This window comes from Girardinichthys multiradiatus, chromosome 23, assembly GCF_021462225.1.
Source record: "Girardinichthys multiradiatus isolate DD_20200921_A chromosome 23, DD_fGirMul_XY1, whole genome shotgun sequence".
NCBI classification, from domain to species: Eukaryota; Metazoa; Chordata; class Actinopteri; order Cyprinodontiformes; family Goodeidae; genus Girardinichthys; species Girardinichthys multiradiatus.
In genome coordinates, this window is record NC_061815.1 from 29,085,840 (window position 1) to 29,110,453 (window position 24,614).

Below are 24,614 nucleotides of genomic sequence, written 5' to 3' on the forward strand. Positions count from 1 at the left end.
TTAATGCTGAAAAAGAAACCTTTAGCTTTACCTTTCTAGCCGACACCTGGAAAACTGGAATTGTTGATAATTGACTTGAATTTTAAACTGTTCATAATTTCATGCAACATAAAATAAAAATGTGTTTATTCTGATGCAAAGTAACCATGATGCTGCCATCACTGTTGTATATAGTAGGAATTATGTTCTTTAACTGATGATCAGTGTTGAATTTGTTTGTAACATATCTTATGAAATTCTAACAATCCACTGTTTGATTACTGTCCTACACTGTATGTAATAAAACTCCTAACTGGAAGGGAGGTATCCAATTCCACAGAGAACCCACATCCTATCAGTGGTCAACCATATATAACTATGAAAAGATTAAAAGAACGAATGAATAATTTTTTATGAAACATTCTTATACTCAAAGGTTGGATTTTTCTCAATTTATTTTGCTGCAGCAGTAAAAAAAAATATTGATGTTAAGACTTATCTTCTCCTATTTTTATTAGGGGTGAAAATACATGTGAAGGAATGCTGTATGAATAATGACACTATTTAACATAAATGCATAAATAGTATTTATGCAAATATTTTGTCAGGGCGTCGGTGGCTCAGGTGGTAGGGGTTTGTCTTGTCTCCGTTGTGTTCTTAGGCAAGACATTTCACCTGTCTTGCCTGCTGATGGTGGTCAGAGGGCCAGGTGGCCCTGATTGTATGGCTGCCCCACTTCTGTCAGTCTGCCCCAGGGTAGCTGTGGCTAAAATGTAGCTCACCACTGCCAGAGTGCAAATGTGTGGATGACTGATTTTAGTGCAAAGCGCTTTGGAGTCCTCAAACTTGATGCTAGCTATTTACCATCTACTCTTTAAAATTGCTTTGTCCAGTGTCGATACTGAACGTCAAGCGGATAACCTTTGGTGTTCCTTGATATTCTACTCTATAAGATCAAATAAGGTAAATGTTGCCAGAGGGAGCACCTAACAGCAAGACATATAGATAAATTCTTGTTGTACTGCATCACAAAGTTGTAAAATAAATCCAAACTAAGTTAAATAAAGAAATGTTGCATTCAGTCCATGCACAATGGACCAAGGGAAATCTGATTCGGTCCAGTGGTGAGATTGGACCATAGCTGGTGTTTGCTCTCCAGCAGAAAACACTAAAATTCTGCTCCAGGTTATAGACAAGGGCCGAGGCTATAAAAACACTTCCCTAAGTCCTGGAATCTCTGTATCCCCCAAGCAATGCCTGAGTCCTAATTGGCTTTTGTGATTGACTTGTTTGATAGCCGGGGTCCAATTGTGAAATTCCCACTCAACTCATTCATTTTTAACGTGGGTCACTGAGCCTTGACAAGATGTCCGGTCCCGCAAGCAGCCTGCTGTCATCCTCCTGAGGGCAAACTGAGTAGTCTCTCTCTTCCTGTGTCTCAGAAAGGAGCTCCCATGGGTAACGACCAGGGCCAAAGGAATCAAAGAGGGTGTCACTATACTGCTCTCAGTCTTAATCACAAATTCCTCACCCACAGTACATCCAACTAATTAAACTTGATGCTCAGGAAGAAGCCTGATTTCAGCACTTCAGTGAACCTTAGTGATTACTGTAGCGAAAGCCAAAATACCCCACATATTGTAGAAAAAAAGCTATATTGCCTGAGTTTTACAGTCTGGTCATTTTGAAACAAGCATTTCAATGCATCTGACAGCTAGTCTACACAAGCAAGCAAAAATTGCTTCTGATATTATTGACAGAGTGTCTCCTTATCAGTACACTGAGTTTAAAATTCAATATTAGAGTGCAAATTTGATTTATCAATATGTAACCCAAATCTGTTCAGAGAAGCTGTAAATCCAAAACTTTGTCCCAGTACTGGATAAATTCACCAGGTGTATTGCTAACCAAATTTGTATAACAAATGTAGAGTGACAACTTTCCCTTTATAGGGATGTGATTCCTTCAACTCTGATGGATGTTTCTTTGTAAAGCAATGCAATTGTTGCCTCTTATTAACTATATCCTATTATAAGACATGCCTACGCTAAATAATAGAACTTTCCTTTGCATTACATAGAAACGTGTGTGTTAATGACAATCGCTCAGTATGCGTTTTTCTCAAAGTTTTGAATGAAGAATAGTCAGTGACCCCAAACTATGGATTGACATTGCAGTTATGCATAAAATGTTTTGGTAAATTGTTCCTTGTTTATAACAAATGCGATTTATTTTTTTCAGCTTGAAAACACTTTCGTGGCTCTTGGGTTATTGCCTCAAATAGCATGTGTCAGACACGACAGAAAGGACAAAACAAAAGTAAAATGTCAAGCTGAGGTCAGTTGTGATTTGGAGTCTGGGTTTTCTTTGGTAGTTATGTTTATTTATTGCTTAAAAATACAACATGGATGAATTGATAAATGGATTGATGGATTTTAAAAGAACAGTTGGATGGATGGATCGATGAAAGGTATTGGAAGAATGGGTAGATTGGTAGATGACTGAAATTGGAGAATTATAAAGAGGATGGATAGGTTGACAGATGGATACAATATTCACACAATATCATAGTGTTTTAGGCATCAGGGCAGGCAATAATGCTATGAAATATGAAGACTTTTCTAGTCATCAATTCTCTTTTAAACTTATCCAAACCTGGAAAATATCTGAAAAATGAAGCTCTATTTGTTTCCAGACTACATTTGTGGATGGAAGGACAAGAGAAAGAGAGAGAAATGTAGACTGGCACTTAAGAGTTAACTTATTTTGCAAATAAGACAAAGCATGTTCATTTCCTACATCCCTTCCTACTCCAGCTGTGTGTTTTAGAAGTGATTGTTGATCATTAGCACTTCCCCCACATTGTGCTGGCATCAATCCCTGCTCTGCCATTGGCACACTCTTCCCATCTCGTGTTTTAAATTGTGGGAGGCAAAGAATGGAGCTATGCGGGGCTTGTTTGTTAATGACACAACACCCTCATGAGTTTGTGCTGGCAGCATGCCTAGCCACCGGGACTGTGGCACACTACACTAGAAAACTGGAAGTGAACCTACTTTCGTTTTTAAAAAGTGCATATTTATTTAGTCATTTACCCAACAGTCATTAGGGCTGTGTGTGTGGCAGTTTCCTGTGATCTACTTAGACTAATTATATCAAACTTGCTCTATGGGTTTTAATTGGTTTACAATAGATGATATGAAGGAGGTCTTTCCCCTGATGGCATGCTGCATGACTGAAGTATTGCAGTGAAATGTTATTTAAAGTAATTTACACCTTAACAATTGTTTTCACATACTCAGTTATTGATTTTTGATTAGACATTATAGCCATCCTTTGAAATGGGTTACAGCCGGCTAAATATTTGCATCCTTTATGGTAGAAATATAGCACCATAAACCCTCCCATAATCACATGGAGGCATATGATCAAAATGTTCCTTGAAGATGGCATCTAAAAATGCAAAGTGCTATGCAAAAGTTTTTATTTACCACCCTGAGTTGCACTGCTATTACAACAGAAAGATTTTTAAGGTAAATATCAGCAGTGCACATAAATGTTCAAGTATTGCCACATGTTTTATTTGATTTAGGTCTCGACTGACTGGGTTACCCTAAAACATGCAAATGGTTTAGATTAAACCATTTGCATGTTTTAGGGTATGTATGGTTGTATGTTTAGGGTTTTTGTCCTGCTGGAAAGTGGACCTTAACTCTGATCTCAAGAATTTTGCTGCCTCCAACAGCTTTTCTTCAATGCACCTGTATTTAGTCCATCCATCTTCTCACTAACTCTGACCAACGTCGCTGTTCCTGCTGAAGAAGAGCCTCCCCATAGCATTACGCTGCCACCTTTATGCTCAATTGTATGTATGCTGTGTTCAAGGTGACATGCACTTAGTCTTTTTTTTTTATGCATTTCAAAGCATTTTTTCATAGCATTCTTGCATGTAGGCCAAATATTGTAATTTTAGTCTGACCATTTCGCAAAATATTCTTTTCCACATGCTTGCTTTGGAAAAGCTCCACACAAATAGACTTGTTTACTAATTAGGTAACTTCGGAAGGCAACTTGTTGCGCTGGATTTTATTTAGAAGTATTAGAGTATTGTGGGCTCAATACGCACTGTGTAAAAGTTTATTTGGAAAAACAAATTTAATATTAAAGTAAAAACAAAATATAAATCTTTACACTTCACCATCATGCAAACCTTCATGCTGGTCTATTATATAAATTCCAAACAAAATAAATTGACATTTGTGGGTTTAAAGGAACAAAAAAGGGTAGTTTGCACAGTGCCATACATGACTACCTGAAATCTTTGAAAAGAGGCAATGCTTACCATTAAGGAAGCTATTTCTTAAACCATCTGCTGTACAAATTTACCTATGGTTGGTGCCTCTCTTTAACCATTAATATTCCCATTTCCACCCTAAATTGATAAAACCTGGATCCAAAACATTTTCACATTTTTGCTTAGTTTCCTCAGCACTTAGACATACATTATTTAAACATTTTAGGTGGCTGCTCCAATAGTGTGCCAGCAAGACACGTTGTTGAATACTTCACATGTAACAGGGGCTCTGATTGTCACCCTGCACACTGTAGAGTTGATAGGTTTCGCTTTGTATTGGTCTCTTGTGTTGTTTAAATATCCATTAAGCCTCTTATGGTGACTGTAGGAAAAAAACATGATAGTAATTCAACCTGACAGGAGTCAGGAATTAAATTTTAATCATAAAATCTTTGTCTTGTTCTGAAACTATTTCCAACTGTCTGAGTGTGAGGCTTTCAGTGAAGCTGGCTCTGCCAACAAAAAAGAAAAAAGTCCAGTTGAAGGTTGGTAAGCCTTGTCATGCATACATAGGCTACTGCACTGAGCTCTGCTGAAGATGAAGAAAACATTGATTTATCTATTTGTTAGGGCCGAAAATCTACAGTAGAGCACAAGCGTTTTCACTCTCATAAAGATGATTGAAGCAAAAGATGAAATGCATCAAATTATCAAGGTTCTGGCAAGGGTATTCATGTTTGCAAAAGGTTTAGCAGTGGGGGTGTAAAACAGTTGTAGGTTGTCAGAAACCTTTGAGGATGGATAAATATGATGAAGGGCCATAATTATGTGATTGTTCGCTTGGAAATCATATCACTGAAAATAGACATGCACATGGCAGGGAAGTAAAGAATTCCCACACCCCTCACAGAGAGGGAATGACAGGTGCTTTCTACTGAGTGTTGAATGGCCCTGTTACTGCAGTCAAGTTCTTTGTGTGATTAAATAATATTTTAATGTATTAAATATGTGAAAAATGTATTTTTTACAGAATTAAACTAAAAGATTACTTTGGATAGAGGTGACATGTAAAGATTTAATATGAACCGGTGATTACAACAGATATTTTTCTAATTATAACTCACTCTAACTACATTGTCTTGCAGTGTTGCATTCCCTCAGTATTTGCACCGTGTAGTTTTTAAGAATAGATAAATGGGCAGATTTGTGGTTGTAACATGCCATGTTAGAACTACTAAAAGTATAAAAATATACCATTATGTATTAACCTACAGCTGCATTTCATCAACCCTTTTCATACTTGTCTGATATACTGTTCTATCTTTGCAGGGGGTACCTCCAGTAGAATAGACTCTGTTAATTGGTTTATTCATAGCAACAAAGAACTTAAATCCAAGGCCATCATGTGTCATTAAACTCGAATAAGACTCCACAATGTGACCAATAGCCCACTCCATGAATGTACAGTAAAAGCACCTATAATTTAGGACTAACAACACATGTGGCCTATTCATTTGGCTAAGGTGATACACACTATGCTCCATCACAGTGTGGACATGTTAGAAGCGTAGATAATATTCACACTGTTCATTGTAGAGACTAAAGATCAATATGAAAGACGTGGGTGGAGGTGAGGAAGCAAGATCGCTATAAATCAATAATTCTGAGAACTATTATCACTAAGCATATTGCTTTTTCCTTTCTAACATTTTTAACATACTTTAGTACATGATGAGATAATAGAGGAGAAAAAAAGAACTTTGGGACATGTTTCCACCCAGTAGGAACAAAGATGCAGTTTCTAAACTATATTCACACAGATCGGACTTAACGCTGAGCTCCCTATTGATTATTTTCCCCTACAGCTCTTTCACACACTAATCAGTCTAACAAAACAACAGGACAGGTGCTCCTTGAAGATACTAGCAGCACCATTAAGTATTTAACAACAATGGTGCACCGCAGAGGATGTATTCCTATTCCTGGGTAACCTACTTATCACCACAGTATGAATGCAAATGCAGATGTTTACTACAGTGAGCTTGCATGTTTAAAACATCAGTTAAAATTCACACACACACTTCCCACCACATATGCCTCTATTATAGGAATCAACCATAGAAATTAGCGTATTTCTATTTTAAACAATAGGCTGGGCAAAAAAAAAAAAATCCTATCTGAAGAATATTATGCTTTAATTGCATCCTTTATGGTTTCCTCTTTGTTTTGTCCCCATAACCCAGAATATTTGCCAGTGGAATACAAAAAATATAGAAAACATTTTCATGAACATTTATTTTGTAGAGAAACCACAGTGGACCTTTTAATCAATCTAACTCCGCAGACTAAACCTATTAAAACTCTCTCTAAAGCATTGTAATGTTGTTCAGTAGTCAACAGCAACGGAATAATTTGATAACCTTGGTAATAAGCTCTACATTGAGGTAAAATAATCACTGAGCACATCAATGTTTTTTCTCAGCAAATATATTTCTAATGGGCCTATTGACATGAGCACCAAATGTCTGTAAAAAGTAACCCACAAATACAAAAAATATAAAGTATTTGGAATGATACAAGAAATAATTAATGCACCTTCAAAAAGTATGTAGAAAGCAATCCTGCATCCTTTAAATCAAAATGAAAATCAGCTGTTTTAGTCAATATTAATGACCTATAAAGATTTCCTCATTACCAGGTATTGCATTCGAAGTGTGTAATGATTGGTAGACCTTGACAGTCTAGTTATAGCAAAACATAGTTGTGACAATGGTTACTGGCGCTGAGAGTGGTCTGGAGCTTTCACATTGGCTTTATATTTTTAAACTTTAGAATTTTCAAGTGAGCACCACTGGTCCCATAATCTGAAAGTAGAGAGAACATAATTTCACCATGAACCAGCCACAATCATGTGCCCCTTACAAGATTTCTGTCAGAGGTATCCAAAAGCTGGGGCCCACTGCCAGAGAGCTTCTGAAAAACCTGGAATTACCAGTAACATTTTCTCCATGGCAACAATTAGAAATCCACTCAGCAACAGTGGCCTCCATGCACTATCCACTCAAGACTCTCTCTGTTGATAAAACGGCAGGTTGAAACTTTACTTCAAAACATTTCGATAAGTAAATCAAATGCTGGACGAATGGAAGAATGGTCACAAGAAGCCAAAATTGAACTCTTTGGAAGGTAATGTAAACACAGTGTTTGGAAGATAAATAGCAATGCACATCACTCAAAAGACACCATAACAACAGTGAGGTTTGGACATGAGGGCTGTTTTCAGCATAAGGTATTGGCAGACTCCATATAATACAAGGAAGGATGAGTGGAGAAATGCACCAGGATATTCCTGGTATGAATCTGAAGATAAAACTGGTACCTATTTCCAGCGATCATTGGGTAAGAAGCACGATACACCTTGCCCTGACAGAGACACACAGGACAAACAACCTTGCACAAGTGCAAATTCGAATAATGAATAAATCAAACAGTCATGTTTTTGGACTGTGGGAGAAACCCAGAGTACCCGAAGAGAACCCACACATGCACGGGGAGAACATGCAAACTCCATGCAGAAAGACCCCAGGCCGGGATTCGAACCCAGGACTCTTCTTGTGGCAAGGCAACAGTGCTAACAGTTGCTTCCTGGTGAAGCCTTTGTTTCAAACATCTGGTGAGAAATGTTTATTTAGAAAAACCTATGTGTTTAAAACTTATTTGCCCCAGTGGATTACAATTTATGTTGGGCCACAAAACGCCACGGTACAAGTTTGGTCTGACTGTCAATATAGCAGTGTAGTTTTCCCTTTTATTTTTCTTATTGTCTATCCAATGCCTGAGGAGGTATAATTGAGAAATCAGCAGGTCCTCCTTTTCCTCCTCAAAGTCATTTGCTTACATAGTGTGCTCCCACACCAATCATCTGCTTAGCGGCTTAGCTGTATTTGTACTTGAAGATTTTGTGGCTGTTGCCGTTGGCCGTCTTATCCTGTGAGGAAGAGGATAAATTTTGACGTTTACGAGCACACAAATTCATTTGCAGTTTGAGCTGGCCACTGAAATGTGATTAAAATCACTTGTAGCAAAGCAATATAGATGGTGGAGGTAGCTTAAAAAATACACAAACATTATGTGACAAAATAACCTTGAAGAATTTAAAATAGATCCATAAATGCAATTTCTTGAATGGTTGTAAGTAATGACTGTCAAAGTGTTCCTGAAAGAAAAGAAAGAATAAACCAGACCATCTTTTCCTGGTGTGAGAAAGATAGATTTATTTTGCACAAAAATACTGATTGTCATCTGTTGGAGAACAAATGCATCAGGCAACAATTTGTTCACTGCTTTAAAAGATGTTTTCATTATTTCTAGATGCTATATATTTCAAATCGTTTTTCTATAAAAGGCTGTTATATCTTGTTAAAGGAAAATAAAAGAAAAAGTTACCTTAATTCATGAAAAAGGTCAATTTAGATTTAAACATGTGCTTTTTACATCTCAGAGGGCATTTCATATTTTGTCCTCGTATCTAAAGGATTTTTTTTCCTATGTTGTATTGTTACACTTTAAAAGGGTACCATTTAATTTAAGTTATACTGAAAAAAATGCTGAGATGTAGAATTTTTCATGACTTACTGTGTCATCATTTTTGAGGGTTACTGTGAGGAGTCAAGCCCTTAGAGATGTGATCATTCTCCTTTTTTTAAGGTGAGCAAGTTGTCTTCTGAAGTGAAAAGACCTTCCATGACTGCATGTGGGAGTGGATTAACTCTAAAATTGTTTTAGGAGAATAATTTGGTAATTTCAGAGCCAAGGCATGACTCCAAAGGCACTAACATAACTTGTAAGTTATTACTCAGCACTGCTAATACATTTTTTGCTATGGAAGTTTCATAACATATCGTATTAAAATATTTATTGCATTAACAATGTGTAGTAAATGCTGAAGTAACATTATCTTCTATTTGACAAGTTGAAAAATACACTTTTAATAACCTGACATTCTCCTGAATGAAAAATGACTTCCCTGTTAAGCTTTTCTGTGCTGACACCGGATGAACCAACGTAAATTAATCAAAGGCATGCAGCAATATCCAAACGGCTCACTCTAAGATGACTAATTAAAATTGGCAGATGGAATTAATGTATCATGTCAGCAGTTGATGAATAAGAATCAGTGCAATTTGTAAAGCAGTTCACCTTTTATGCAAACTTGCAAAGGTGAACCCCTTCCAGTTCGTGCTAATGTATATTTTGTAGGGAACATTTGTTGTCATTTATCTGGAATTCAGTGTTCCATTGTCAGTAGTGCTCCACTCAGGAAAATCACTTCAAATCTCTGATAATAGAACCACGTGCATCAGGGGTGGGGGTGGGGTGTTGGTCCAGATTGGCGGAGTGCACAAATAATAGTTGCCCTGTCAACAGAGTATTCCACAGATAATAATTTGTAGTAGTTTAGATTACTTTGTAAAGGGTTTTGCTAAATAAATTTATGCTTGTGTACTTATATTTTTTAGATGTTTTTCTTGCTTTTCTTTGCACTTAGCCTCCTAGTTCATTCTTGTGTTTCTTATACTTTAAGTTATTCCTGTTAAATATTCTGAGAGTGTTTAGTTTCAGTCATATTCTTTCTTTCATTTCTACCGCTGCCACCATATTCAGCATCATTCAGTCCACCTGCCATATCGAAATTGGTGTATTTCGCAAAACTGCAATGGAAATACTTTTTCACATCACATAAGTCACATCATCAACAATGGTAATACTGCCGAAAAAGAGGAAGAAGACTACAGAAAGTAGTAGGAGAATGATGTTCGCGGTGTGTTTGGATTCATCAGGAGATGGTGTATTTTTTAAATTTAGTTTGCAACAGGGGCCTTACCAGCATTTTAGATTCCAAAAAGCAAAGAAATGCGAGCATTTACAAGTGTTTACATCTGTTGCCGTCATGTCTTTAAATAAGTTATCTCGTGAACAAACTTATTCATGTGTGATTTTAATTGTATTTCAATCTGAAAAGACTCACAAAGAGAGGGATGGCAATTAGAAAAGTTTTAATGATGAGAAATTACATGGTTATTTCTTTGGCGCTCTGACCTGGGAGGAAGACATGCTGAGAATGACATGAGCTAAGATGATCATTTGTAAGGCTTACATTTAAATACGTCTTCCCCCTGATCCACTGGTGGTGGATTGGCGGCCAGGGAGCGAGGAAGCCAGGAGTACAGGTCCTTCTCAAAATATTAGCATATTGTGATAATGTTCATTATTTTCCATAATGTCATGATGAAAATTTAACATTCATATATTTTAGATTCATTGCACACTAACTGAAATATTTCAGGTCTTTTATTGTCTTAATACGGATGATTTTGGCATACAGCTCATGAAAACCCAAAATTCCTATCTCACAAAATTAGCATATCATTAAAAGGGTCTCTAAACGAGCTATGAACCTAATCATATGAATCAACGAGTTAACTCTAAACACCTGCAAAAGATTCCTGAGGCCTTTAAAACTCCCAGCCTGGTTCATCACTCAAAACCCCAATCATGGGTAAGATTGCCGACCTGACTGCTGTCCAGAAGGCCACTATTGACACCCTCAAGCAAGAGGGTAAGACACAGAAAGAAATTTCTGAATGAATAGGCTGTTCCCAGAGTGCTATATCAGGGCACCTCAGTGGGAAGTCTGTGGGAAGGAAAAAGTGTGGCAAAAAATGCTGCACAACGAGGAGAGGTGACCGGACCCGAGGAAGATTGTGGAGAAGGGCCGATTCCAGACCTTGGGGGACCTGCGGAAGCAGTGGACTGAGTCTGGAGTAGAAACATCCAGAGCCATCGTGCACAGGCGTGTGCAGGAAATGGGCTACAGGTGCCGCATTCCCCAGGTCAAGCCACTTTTGAACCAGAAACAGCGGCAGAAGCGCCTGACCTGGGCTACAGAGAAGCAGCACTGGACTGTTGCTCAGTGGTCCAAAGTACTTTTTTCGGATGAAAGCAAATTCTGCATGTCATTCGGAAATCAAGGTGGCAGAGTCTGGAGGAAGACTGGGGAGAAGGAAATGCCAAAATGCCAGAAGTCCAGTGTCAAGTACCCACAGTCAGTGATGGTCTGGGGTGCCGTGTCAGCTGCTGGTGTTGGTCCACTGTGTTTTATCAAGGGCAGGGTCAATGCAGCTAGCTATCAGGAGATTTTGGAGCACTTCATGCTTCCATCTGCTGAAAAGCTTTATGGAGATGAAGATTTAATTTTTCAGCACGACCTGGCACCTGCTCACAGTGCCAAAACCACTGGTAAATGGTTTACTGACCATGGTATCACTTGCTCAATTGGCTTGCCAACTCTGCTGACCTGAACCCCATAGAGAATCTGTGGGATATTGTGAAGAGAATGTTGAGAGACTCAAGACCCAACACTCTGGATGAGCTAAAGGCCGCTATCGAAGCATCCTGGGCCTCCATAAGACCTCAGCAGTGCCACAGGCTGATTGCCTCCATGCCACGCCGCATTGAAGCAGTCATTTCTGCCAAAGGATTCCCAACCAAGTATTGAGTGCATAACTGTACATGATTATTTGAAGGTTGACGTTTTTTGTATTAAAAACACTTTTCTTTTATTGGTCGGATGAAATATGCTAATTTTGTGAGATAGGAATTTTGGGTTTTCATGAGCTGTATGCCAAAATCATCCGTATTAAGACAATAAAAGACCTGAAATATTTCAGTTAGTGTGCAATGAATCTAAAATATTTGAATGTTAAATTTTCATCATTACATTATGGAAAATAATTAACTGTATCACAATATGCTAATATTTTGAGAAGGACCTGTAGATGTGAAAGAAGATGGTTGGGTTGGGGTGGAGGAGGGATGACCTCAGCTGACAAGCGAAGATGAACACGGTAGAAGCTCCTTTAAAAGCAAGGCATCGGAAGGTGATTGGATGGAGAATCAGACGGACAGGATGCTGATTGGAAAGCCAGGAGATGCACCGAAGAGTTATTGGAAGGTGAAAGCGGTGAAGGTGAGTCATTCTGAATTTTTGTCAAAACTCTTATTTAATGAAAACACTGCAATAGTTTTTTTGACATTGGCAGAATATCGACAAAGTTTTGCACATATTTGCAATGGAAATGCAGCTTCTGTTGTCACCTCTGCCAAGCTCCATTTTAACACTTTTCTATTCACTCCTTGCTAGTATAAGAGTATAATGTTTTCCCTGTCATGCCATGCGAAGCTAAGCCTGTACATGTTGGTGTGTTCTTGCCATGTCTGTTATTGTAAATATGAATCTGAGAATATTATTTAATATTTAATATTAATATTTTAATATTAATATTTTTATATTTTACCAAATAATATTTCGGTCTGTTAAGGGTTGTCCTGTGAATACCAGCCCAGTAAGGCGATGGTATTAGGACAGAATAGAAAGGTGTGAGACGAGCTCTGACATTATTGAACAGCATAAACTCTGCACACATATGGAATGAATTCACACAATTTCTTAAAATACAAGAATTTATTAACAAAAATAAGTCAACTCAACTCAAAGTCAAGCATATTTCAATCAACAAACTATTTACTATGCTAAAACAATCCAACTAAACTACCAAGCAGAATTAAAGAATAATGAAGACTAATGGGCTATGTACAATATAAACAAGTTGATTAAAGATGATTAGAAATCACGACCAAAAAGAGTGATGCAACATTATCATGCAATGTTTATGTTTGAGAACCAAGGATTATCTTGAAGAATCTGGAAGTGAAGTGAAGTTAGTTTTGGAACTAACTTAGAAAATAATCAGCAACATTTAGACAACCCTTCACAATGCAAGATAAGATTAAATATTATTTTAATAAAATAATGTTTTAAATAATGATCTGCTGACTAAAACCAACCTCCTGGATGACTAATTCTCAACGGTGTCTAATTAACTGCCTTTATTTATTAAAATAATATTTGAAGAAATATTATTGAGTATTTTGGAAAAGAGCCAAATCTTTCTGGAGAAATCGGGCTTAATGGTGTTTACTTAGTTATCAACTCTAGCAAATGATGTTCAGGGACTATTATTCACTAGCTTGAAAACTAACAACCTTTCTGTTGACTAGCCTTAATGCTAGCACACGTGTTCTTACCAGCTGGCCGTTGGGCTAACAAAGAAGCTAGCTAAAGTGCTAAGCTAGAAGATAGCTTAGCGCCAGAATCAGCACATACCTTTAAAATACCAGGGTTAAAATGCATAGGCGCGGACGGCGCGTTATGAGCAATGTTCTGGTTAAAACCACCCTTTTAATAAAGTTTATCTTAGCTTTAAAACATACAAAGAACACGAACCAGCCTGTGTGCTACAGGTAGCATGCTAGCACCAAGATAGCTGAGTTCCACAAAACAAACTTCATAACATGAAAACGTTTAGATCATTTCATCCTAACTGTTAATCTGCCCAAACCCAACCTCTGAACCTGTTGAGGGAATGTTGTCCAAGGGCGAAGTTTGAAGAAGATATCCGTCGTGAACAAAGAGTTAGCTTCCCGCTAACTTCCTCAGTTCCTTCCGATCAGAAGGTGCGTTCGTTCTGTGAACAAAGGTTAGCTTCCCGCTAATCTCCAGCTGTGGATGAAGAACGAACGTTGTCCGCTGCGTTCTCTGCCGTCTTCGGGACTTCTCTCGAACAGTTTTGCTTCTGTGGGGCCTCGAAGAGAAAATGTAAGCACCTCTTACACCTTAATTTCCCCGTTCATGAATGAAAATACCGGATACACAGACAGTATTTCATTCTACTTAACTTTGCATATGATCGGTGATCGTATGGCTTCCTGGGATCCAGTTGAATTTATGTCTTTTTGCCAGCAAAAGACCTCAGCGCGCTGTGTTTCCCTCCTAACCGGTTCCTATGGAAGGCTGTGTGGAAGAGGGCGACTTGTGGAAAGGTGGGGGCTTATATGCGGGCAGTCCTCTGCTACCCCCCTTTCCCCTTCGGAATTGTGCTTTTATTTGGGTAATGGTGCCACAGGAAGTCTGCAGTTATCCCCTTTTCTGGCTGTGCCAGAAGAAGGTTAATGCACCTTATTTTGAAAAGTTCCAGAAAAGTATGTACCGGAGTTTTGGTGTCGAAATCCATGGCTGTATGGTCCCAACACTGTTCATGTTTTTGCCCGTTCATCTCAAGCCAAGCTGCAAGTTTTTGTTTCCATTTTATTAAATCTCCTCCACTCACCGTGCTGCTCCTGGTTGTCTTCACTTGAGTCCACTCTAAAAACCACACCTTGACAAAACGTTCCCTGTGTAATTCTCTACAACCTTAACCCTAACAAGTCTGGTGCATTCCTTCATCTTCTGATGATGTTCTGCTATATTTCCCCAAACAATACAAATGCAGACCCCATGTGTCTCAGCATAGGTTTATGATAGCACCAATTTAGACCTTTTTATCCTAAATGTAGGCCATATTTACAGAGCCTTGCGAAAGTACTCGGCCCCCTTGAACTGGTCAACCTCTTGCCACATTTCAGGCTTCAAACATAAAGATATAAAATTCTAATTTTTTGTGAAGAATCAACAAGAAGTGGGACACAATCGTGAAGTGGAATGAAATTTATTGGATGTGTCAAACTTGTTTAACAAATAAAAAACTGAAAAGTGTGGCGTGCAATATTATTCGGCCCCCTTGCGTTAATACTTTGTAGCGCCACCCTTTGCTGCAATTACAGCTGCAAGTCGCTTGGGGTATGTCTCTATCAGTCTCTATCAGTTTTGCACATCGAGAGACTGAAATTCTTGCCCATTCCATCTTGCATAACAGCTGGAGCTCAGTGAGGTTGGATGGAGAGCGTACGTGAACAGCAGTCTTCAGCTCTTTCCACAGATTCTCGATTGGATTCAGGTCTGGACTTTGACTTGGCCATTCCAACACCTGGATACGTTTATTTGTGAACCATTCCATTGTAGATTTGGCTTTATGTTTTGGATCATTGTCTTGTTGGAAGATAAATCTCCGTCCCAGTCTCAGGTCTCTTGCAGACTCCAACAGGTTTTCTTCCAGAATGGTCCTGTATTTGGCCCCATCCATCTTCCCATCAATTTTGACCATCTTCCCTGTCCCTGCTGACGAAAAGCAGGCCCAAACCATGATGCTGCCACCACCATGTTTGACAGTGGGGATGGTGTGTTCAGGGTGATGAGCTGTGTTGCTTTTACACCAAACATATCGTTTTGCATTGTGGCCAAACAGTTCGATTTTGGTTTCATCTGACCAGAGCACCTTCTTCCACATGTTTGGTGTGTCTCCCAAGTGGCTTGTGGCAAACTTTAAACAAGACTTTTTATGGATATCTTTGAGAAATGGGTTTCTTCTTGCCACTCTTCCATAAAGGCCAGATTTGTGCACTTTAAGACTGATTGTTGTCCTATGGACAGACTCTCCCACCTCAGCTGTAGATCTCTGCAGTTCATTCAGAGTGATCATGGGCCTCTTGGCTGCATCTCTGATCAGTCTTCTCCTTGTTCGAGATGAAAGTTTAGAGGGACGGCCGGGTCTTGGTAGATTTGCAGTGGTCTGATACTCCTTCCATTTCAATATGATTGCTTGCACAGTGTTCCTTGTGATGTTTAAAGTTTGGGAAATCCTTTTGTATCCAAATCTGACTTTAAACGTCTCCACAACAGTATCTCGGACCTGCCTGGTGTGTTCCTTGGTCTTCATGATGCTCTCTGCGCTTTGAACAGAACCCTGAGACTATCACAGAGCAGGTGCATTGATACGGAGACTTGATTACACACAGGTGGATTCTATTTATCATCATCAGTCATTTGGGACAACATTGGATCATTCAGAGATCCTCACTGAAATTCTGGCAAGGCACTGTAAACATAGCATTTTAATAAGTATAACTTAATTTCTCCGTATCTTACATAAGAATAGAAAAAACATTATGAGGATCACAAAGTTCAATCAGTACATCAGAGAAAAGTGTCGGAAACCATAAAGCAAATCTCAAAGGCTGTGCCATTTAATTACCAGGAAAAAAAAAAAAAATATATATATATATATTTTATCTTCTTTTCAGATTGCAGTTAAGAGCTTAAAAGTAAGGGAATAGCTCTAAATATAAAGACATATATTCTAAGTCTAAAGTGCCTAGGTAACATGGAGCTGTACAGGAACATACACAACCTCTACCAATGTTTATTTTGCCCTAGCCACTTTATTACTCTTTCCAAACAGTAGTTGTAACTGAGAAAAATTATATCAGATCTCAGCACAAATAACAGAAGAAGTAGAATTCTAAAGATTTTTTTTTTCACAAAGGTAACATTCATGTTTGCTCTGGAGAGATTGGATTTTTGCTGAAAAACAAATGCATCTAGATTTAATCCATAAACTGCCCTACCAATACACTTAAATGTGCTTCTCCATGTCTCCATGCAATTGCTTAATATTTACAACCCCAAAACATATACATATATATATATATATATATATATATATCAGGAACAAACCTTGGTGTTGTACATTATTCCAGGTTCACCTTGGTAGCTTGCAGTACGACATTAGAAGTATAATTTTTAACCTGTAAATAATCTGTGTAGGCATCCCATATACTCTGAAGGGCAGTGAATTATTTATTATAATCCAGCAACACAAGGTCGTTTATAACATTTCAATGTGATACATCAGTGGAAATATTTTATTTTGGCACAGAACAGGTAGTTTTCTTCACTCTGCAATCTGTGTGGGGCTAATCTATACCCACTGAAGAGAAACCATGTAGATTATAAGATCAAACCTTACTGGCAACAGTTTTAAAAGATCAACGTAAGGTTATGAGTGGTCTCTGGCAAGATTCACATCTGTTTGTGCAGCGGCCCTGAAAGAGATCCTATACAGAGGACATGGAAACTCTAATGACCTATTCAGCTACTGCTGCTGAGTACCCAATTGAAATGGAAACACTCAAACACAACTCAGTGGGATATTGTGATGATACTGGTAATGAGTAATGTTTTGCTTCAGTTTGATCAGAAATCGCAGTCTTTGATCCAGGAGTTTCATGTGGTGTTCTTCAACCAGGTCAAGTAATGAGAACTCTGCCCTCTGAGGATCTTAATGCTATGCAGTCTCTTTTGTATTGTTGCTCATGCAGAAGGGTGTGTGTTCAGGATGTAACTTATGAAAGCTTAGGATCACGTGATTCAGTTTGTCCTTCTTGAGGACCATGTTGTCTCTGCTCCAGCCTTTTAGCTGTTTGACTACCTCCCTGTATATTATTTCATCATTCCCTTATAATATAGGAATCATTGATTGTCAAACTTATCATTATATGATGATGATTATTTATTTGGTTTTCTTCATATGTTTATATGTAGTTTTGTCGTACCAGTGTAAACAACAGTGGACCAGACTTTAAGGATACTCAATGCTTAGCGCAACAAAAGTCTTCCTGATGCAGACTGAATGTGGCCTGTGGGGAAGGTAAGAATCCAGATTAGTAGCATTGCTCAGGCCAGCCAGTGCTCTACGCTTCGAGCTCTGGTGTCAAAAACTGAATTAGAGATGATTATCCATGCTTTAAGTTAATCACATCTTGATTATAGTAACAAGCTTTTATGTGTTTGAATAAGGAAGATCTTGGCCGTCTTTAGTCGGTACAGAATTTTGTTGCAAGGCTTTTAACCAACCCACGAAAGAGACAGAACATTGATGAGTTTTTATCAACCAATTTACCATTATTTTCTTTATATTTGATAGTTCACTTTAGAATTCATTTTGAAATTTTAGTCCTCACTTTTAGTCTTGTGTTGTCACTCCCCAGCTTATATCTCCAACCTCCTCTGCTTCTCGCTAGTCTGAGATCTTCCAGTGGATGTAAATGGTTCCACAAACACATCTTAAGACCATATGGGATACATCCTTTAGTTCTTTGGCCCCCAGTTTGTGGAAAGTGTTGCCTTCATATCTGTGCTGTCTTGATGCTGTTGAATTCTTTTGAGCAGCTAAAGACTCAGTTATTCACACTGACTTTTAATGTTGGGGCTTGGGAGTGTCATGCTTTGCTGGTCCACCAGAGGTCATCCTCGAGCTGCAGTATACTCCTACTACAGGTGTTCCTGATCTACGGCTAATTGTGGATGCCTTGGAGGAGTACTTTGGAGCCAACCACCAATCCTTTGACACCTGAGTGTTTTGCCCATGTGGTAATCCCCAAGCCAGAGTATCTTCCTGTTACTCTTTGTGTCTAGTTACTAACCAGTGCCTTGTTTTCCTTGCTTCCTTCCAGTACCTGTGAGGTGTGGGTATATTGTGTTATTCAAACCTTGATCAAACCTGGATTACCTGCTGACAGTTTGAGACTTTGGATTTCCAGCAATTTTGGCTGTTGATTTGGCTCCTAAACCTCCTGGACTACTGGATTCCCAACCTCATCAGAAGCCCTCCCGGCTCTGCAAACAATCTGAGACCAAGTAAGCCCAACTTGGCTTTTTGTATTTTTTTGAAGGCGTCAGGATCTGGGTTTGTGTTTTTGTGCTTGCTACATGCGCTCATTCTCAGGTGGTGCTGGAGCTCTCAGGTGTGCTGGATGACGGGTGCGACTTATTCCACTGATTGCCAGGAGGACTACTTAAGCAGGAGGCTGCCAGCACTTCAATGTGAGAGTGTTTTGCCAAAGTGGTACAAACTCTAGCCACACTCCAAGTTATGCTTCGTAGTTCGACTTTGTTTAACATTGTTTTTTGCTCCTCTGCAGATTTTGAAAGCCTAAGCTTTGGATCTATGTCACTGAGTTTTCTGGACTACGTTTCTGAAAGTTACTCTGGATGATCAAGCCTGTCTTTGTTCTGAGGATTCCTATCCTGTGATCTACCTTTGTTTGGATTCACATCAAGTTGGCAGCTTCCTGTCCTCTTCGTCTCCTGAGCCAAGCCACAAGCGTACCCTGTCCACCCTCTGATGTAGCCACCGCACATCAAACTTTTTTACTGTAACCTGAGCACCACAGAACAGCACCAAGTGAACTCTCTACGGATATACCTGCTTAAGACCTGGATCCTGAATCTCATTCCCCCTGGCGACCTGACCATCATAACTCAGTAAGCCAATCTCAGTATCAAAATAACTATTTGCTCTTAGTTTCATTTTTCCCTCCGTTACCGGTACTCATCCATTCTCTTCACTTCTGTCCTTTATAGTGAGATATTTTGTCCGTTCTGTTCTTGACTATATCTTCAATAAACAATCTTTATTTTACTTTCTCCTCCTGCGTGTTCTCTTTATGTGTGTCCGAGCTATTTCGAACATAATGACAGAAGGAACCTTCCCAAAGTAACCAGTGTTTTTTTCTCCAGTGAAACCTAAGAAGCCTGTGTACGTACCCGTGGTTGCCAGACCAAGGAACCCCTGAACTGAATTCTGAGCTGTACTAATAAACCTTTCCTCAACCATATTTTTCTCGAGTGTGGTTTGCATGTGGGTCAGACAAATCCCAAAGGAGATGACGTATAACTATTTTTAGGCTGTGTGATATATGTATGCTGGTTTATCTCTTCAGTTTTTATGCCTTTTTACTGTAGAGCACTTAATGTTTTTTGACCTGTGAAAGGTGCTATATAATTAAAGTTTGCTAACCTACTTACTTACCAACTACAAGAATATCCTAGAAAAATCTATACAATCTCTAGATTGAAAGTAAAGATTTACAAATATTGCAAACAGAAACTGGTAAGGCATTAGTTGCAGCATAAACTTTGAAGCCAGTTTGTAAAACATAGAACAGTTTGGGGCAGAAGAGCAGTTTGTTTTTTTTGTTTTTTTTTGTAAGAATTAGAACAAACTAAACACTGAGATGTCATGATACATTTGAGTGTGGCATTGCAAAAATAATTAAACAATTTTACCATTTTAAGTGAGCTGTTCTAAACACATTCTTAGCATTGTCTTATTTTAAGATGTAAGTGTACTAGTATGTTTTGTTGCTGAACTGTTATACACAATGAAGCGTTGTAAGCTAAATTTCAATTACAAAGGAAGTTTTAAGAAAATAAGAGTTAATAAATGAGTTAATATCTTAAGCAGTCATATGAGAGATTTATTTTATGTCTTTGAAAAAGACATGTTAATGGTACTATACAGGTCCTTCTCAAAATATTAGCATACTGTGATAAAGTTCATTATTTTCCATAATGTCATGATGAAAATTTAACATTCATATAATTTAGATTCATTGCACACTAACTGAAATATTTCAGGTCTTTTATTGTCTTAATACGGATGATTTTTGGCATACAACTCATGAAAACCCAAAATTCCTATCTCACAAAATTAGCATATTTCATCCGACCAACAAAAGAAAAGTGTTTTTAATACAAAAAACGTCAACCTTCAAATAATCATGTACAGTTATGCACTCAATACTTGGTCGGGAATCCTTTTGCAGAAATGACTGCTTCAATGCGGCGTGGCATGGAGGCAATCAGCCTGTGGCACTGCTGAGGTCTTATGGAGGCCCAGGATGCTTCGATAGCGGCCTTTAGCTCATCCAGAGTGTTGGGTCTTGAGTCTCTCAACGTTCTCTTCACAATATCCCACAGATTCTCTATGGGGTTCAGGTCAGGAGAGTTGGCAGGCCAATTGAGCACAGTGATACCATGGTCAGTAAACCATTTACCAGTGGTTTTGGCACTGTGAGCAGGTGCCAGGTCATGCTGAAAAATGAAATCTTCATCTCCATAAAGCTTTTCAGCAGATGGAAGCATGAAGTGCTCCAAAATCTCCTGATAGCTAGCTGCAATGACCCTGCCCTTGATAAAACACAGTGGACCAACACCAGCAGCTGACATGGCACCCCAGACCATCACTGACTGTGGGTACTTGACACTGGACTTCTGGCATTTTGGCATTTCCTTCTCCCCAGTCTTCCTCCAGACTCTGGCACCTTGATTTCCGAATGACATGCAGAATTTGCTTTCATCCGAAAAAAGTACTTTGGACCACTGAGCAACAGTCCAGTGCTGCTTCTCTGTAGCCCAGGTCAGGCGCTTCTGCCGCTGTTTCTGGTTCAAAAGTGGCTTGACCTGGGGAATGCGGCACCTGTAGCCCATTTCCTGCACACGCCTGTGCATGGTGCTCTGCATGTTTCTACTCCAGACTCAGTCCACTGCTTCCGCAGGTCCCCCAAGGTCTGGAATCGGCCCGTCTCCACAATCTTCCTCAGGGTCCGGTCACCTCTTCTCGTTGTGCAGCGTTTTATGCCACACTTTTTCCTTCCCACAGACTTCCCACTGAGGTGCCTTGATACAGCACTCTGGGAACAGCCTATTCGTTCAGAAATTTCTTTCTGTGTCTTACCCTCTTGCTTGAGGGTGTCAATAGTGGCCTTCTGGACAGCAGTCAGGTCGGCAATCTTACCCATGATTGGGGTTTTGAGTGATGAACCAGGCTGGGAGTTTTAAAGGCCTCAGGAATCTTTTGCAGGTGTTTAGAGTTAACTCGTTGATTCAGATGATTAGGTTCATAGCTCGTTTAGAGACCCTTTTAATGATATGTTAATTTTGTGAGATAGAAATTTTGGGTTTTCATGAGCTGTATGCCACAATCATCCGTATTAAGACAATAAAAGACCTGAAATATTTCAGTTAGTGTGCAATGAATCTAAAATATATGAATGTTAAATTTTCATCATGACATTATGGAAAATAATGAACTTTATCACAATATGCTAATATTTTGAGAAGGACCTGTAGATGAGTTTTGGGCAGCCCACCCTACTTTTTGCTAAGATCAGACAACAAACAGCAAACTAGTAATAAAAATTAACATCTTCTGGTCCTGCATCTATGGGCACACAATATGTCACCAGTTGCTCAAGAGGCAGATATATAAGTTTAATAATGAGAGATTACCTTTGGGCTCATTAGGAACAACAGCTGGTTGGGTAATGAAGAGGAAATGTGTCAAGAGGTTCCCTGAACTTCCCACAGGATGCATTTGCACACTGATTGAGAAAAAAAGATTAATGCCGATGTTTCTCCATTTCATGCACTGAAATGACTGAGTGCTGAAATTATCAAAAAATTACATTCAATATGTTAGTTAATGCAACTCCCAATTTTTTGCAAATACTTTTACTCAGTTTGCTGTAATATGTGTGCCCTTGAGGCAATTAAGAACAAAAGAAATGTAAGTAATTTAATTATTAATTTGCTGGAAATAAATGTTTATAAGAAGAGAAACCTAAGTTTAGAAAGGAGCTACAAATCCAGAAAGAACAGCTAAATATAATTACATAAAAATAGAGAATCAGATGTCCTAAATATGTTGGTTTTTTTTTGCAGCGAGTAAATGATGGTGGCCTGTAAGATAAAACCTTTAATCTGATTCTCTAATTCAAGCTATTTTCTTGAGGTTGCCCTTAAACTTAAAGAGTCTAGGTCTGCAAATTGCCAAAGTAGTTTGGCTCATTGTTGTCTTTAGTATGACCTTTAAAACAGTTTGTTCAGTGTTTTGGAACCCCATCCTTTAAAACCCCAGAAAACCCTTCAAAGTTAAAATGACATCAAAGGCATCATGATTATTTTCACTTTAGGATAGCTGTTTCTAATCTTTTGCTCACATGCTCTTCTGGATGACTTTGCACACTGGGGTGGGTTTGGGTGAGTCATGTCTATCACACATTTCACCTCACAACTACAAAAGCAACTGCACACAGCTGAGGAGGATCGGATGCTCCCTCCTCCATATCACTTCACGTCTTCCTGCTCCCTTTCACTTTGTATCCTAAATATACTTCCCAAGCACAACAGCTGAAGTACACAGGCCTTTTCAGGTTTTTAAAAATAATACCACTCACACACTGCGCTCGTTGGTACCACCTCAAGTACTAATCATTTTAACATTTTAAAGCAGAGAGCTGATGAATATAACTTTTATACATATTCCAGTTTTTCAGAAGGAATATTACCCCATTATGGAGACACATAATGGGTGTGAACAGTTTGAAAGAGTTGCCTCCTCCCCATGGAGAAACATTTGATTTTATGTTAAGAAAATGTGGACCTAAAAGCAAGTAGTCTAGGGGCATTTTTAGGGTCTCAAAACATTGGGGGCTTTACCCCAAACCCAAAATATTTAAATTTCCATGAGACAGTTTATTAGTAGTTTCAAGTTAAAATAACATAGGATATATTGTACCAACCGTCCTTGAACTGCCACCTTGACGTGGTGGAGGAGTTTGAGTGCCCGAATGATCATAGAGGCTATGTTGTCTGGGGCTTAAATGCCCCCAGTAGGGTGTCCCATGGCAAACAGGCTCTAGGTGACAGGTCAGACAAAGAGCAGTTCAAGACACCCTCATGAGGACTATAGGATCGAGGCACGTGATGTCGCCCGGTATGGCGAAGCCAGGGTCCCACCCTGGAGGTAGGCCTGGGGTCGGGACCCGTCAGAGAGCGCCTGGTGGCTGGGTTGCTCCTCATGGGACCCGGCCGGGCCAAGCCCAAAGGAGAGAAGCGAGGCCATCCCCCAGTGGCCCCACCTGCAGGGGGACCGGTGCAAAGAGGATTGGGCGGCAGGAGGATTGGGCGGCAGACGAAGGTGCAGAACTCGGCGGCCCGATCCCCGGATGCTTAGGTTGCCTCGAGGGATGTGGAATGTCACCTCACTGGAGGGGTAGGAGCCTGAACTTGTGCGGGAGGTCGAGATATCGACTAGAAATAATTGGGCTCACCTCCACGCACAGTGGGCTCTGGAACCCATCTCCTCGAGAGAGTCTGGACTATTTTCTACTCTGGAGTGGCCCACAGGGAGAGACGGCAGGCTGGGGTGGGTTTAGTCACGGATTGTGTCCATAATGAACACCATGTTCAAGCATAAGGGTGTCCATCAGTGCACTTGGCACCAGCACACCCTAGGCAGGAGGTCGATGATCGACTTTGTTGTCGTATCATCAGACCTTCAGCCGTATGTTTTGGACACTCGGGTGAAGAGAGGGGCTGAGCTGTCCACTGATTACCACCTGGTGGTGAGTTGGATCCGCTGGAAGCGGAGAAAGCTGGACAGACTTGGCAGGCCCAAGCGCATATTGAGGATCTGCTGGGAATGTCTGGCAGAGCCCTTGGCCAGGGACGTATTCAACTCCCACCTCCGAGACAGCTTTGACCAGATTCCAGGGGATGTTGGAGACATAGAGTCCGAGTGGGCCATGTTCTCCACATCTATTGTTGATGCTGCTGCCCGTAGCTGCGGCTGTAAGGTCTGAGTTGCCTGTCGCGGTGGTATTCCCCAAACCCGGTGGTGGACACCGGCAGTAAGGGACGCTGTCAAGCTGAAGAAGGAGT

General features: G+C 39.6%; 2 long non-coding RNA genes across 3 annotated transcripts; both read left to right on the top strand.

The window, feature by feature from the left end:
- The first annotated feature begins 17,021 nt into the window (after positions 1–17,021).
- Positions 17,022–18,894, top strand: LOC124860944. Its single transcript, XR_007036509.1, has 3 exons — positions 17,022–18,479; positions 18,563–18,746; positions 18,835–18,894. It is a non-coding gene; the product is annotated as an uncharacterized LOC124860944 (long non-coding RNA).
- Positions 18,895–18,918: 24 nt separating this feature from the next.
- Positions 18,919–19,726, top strand: LOC124860971. 2 transcript variants are annotated; one of them, XR_007036523.1, is made up of 3 exons: positions 18,919–18,932; positions 19,031–19,373; positions 19,629–19,726. It is a non-coding gene; the product is annotated as an uncharacterized LOC124860971 (long non-coding RNA). The 2 variants fall into 2 exon arrangements; XR_007036524.1 differs by having other exon boundaries at positions 19,031–19,726.
- The last annotated feature ends 4,888 nt before the right edge of the window (positions 19,727–24,614 follow it).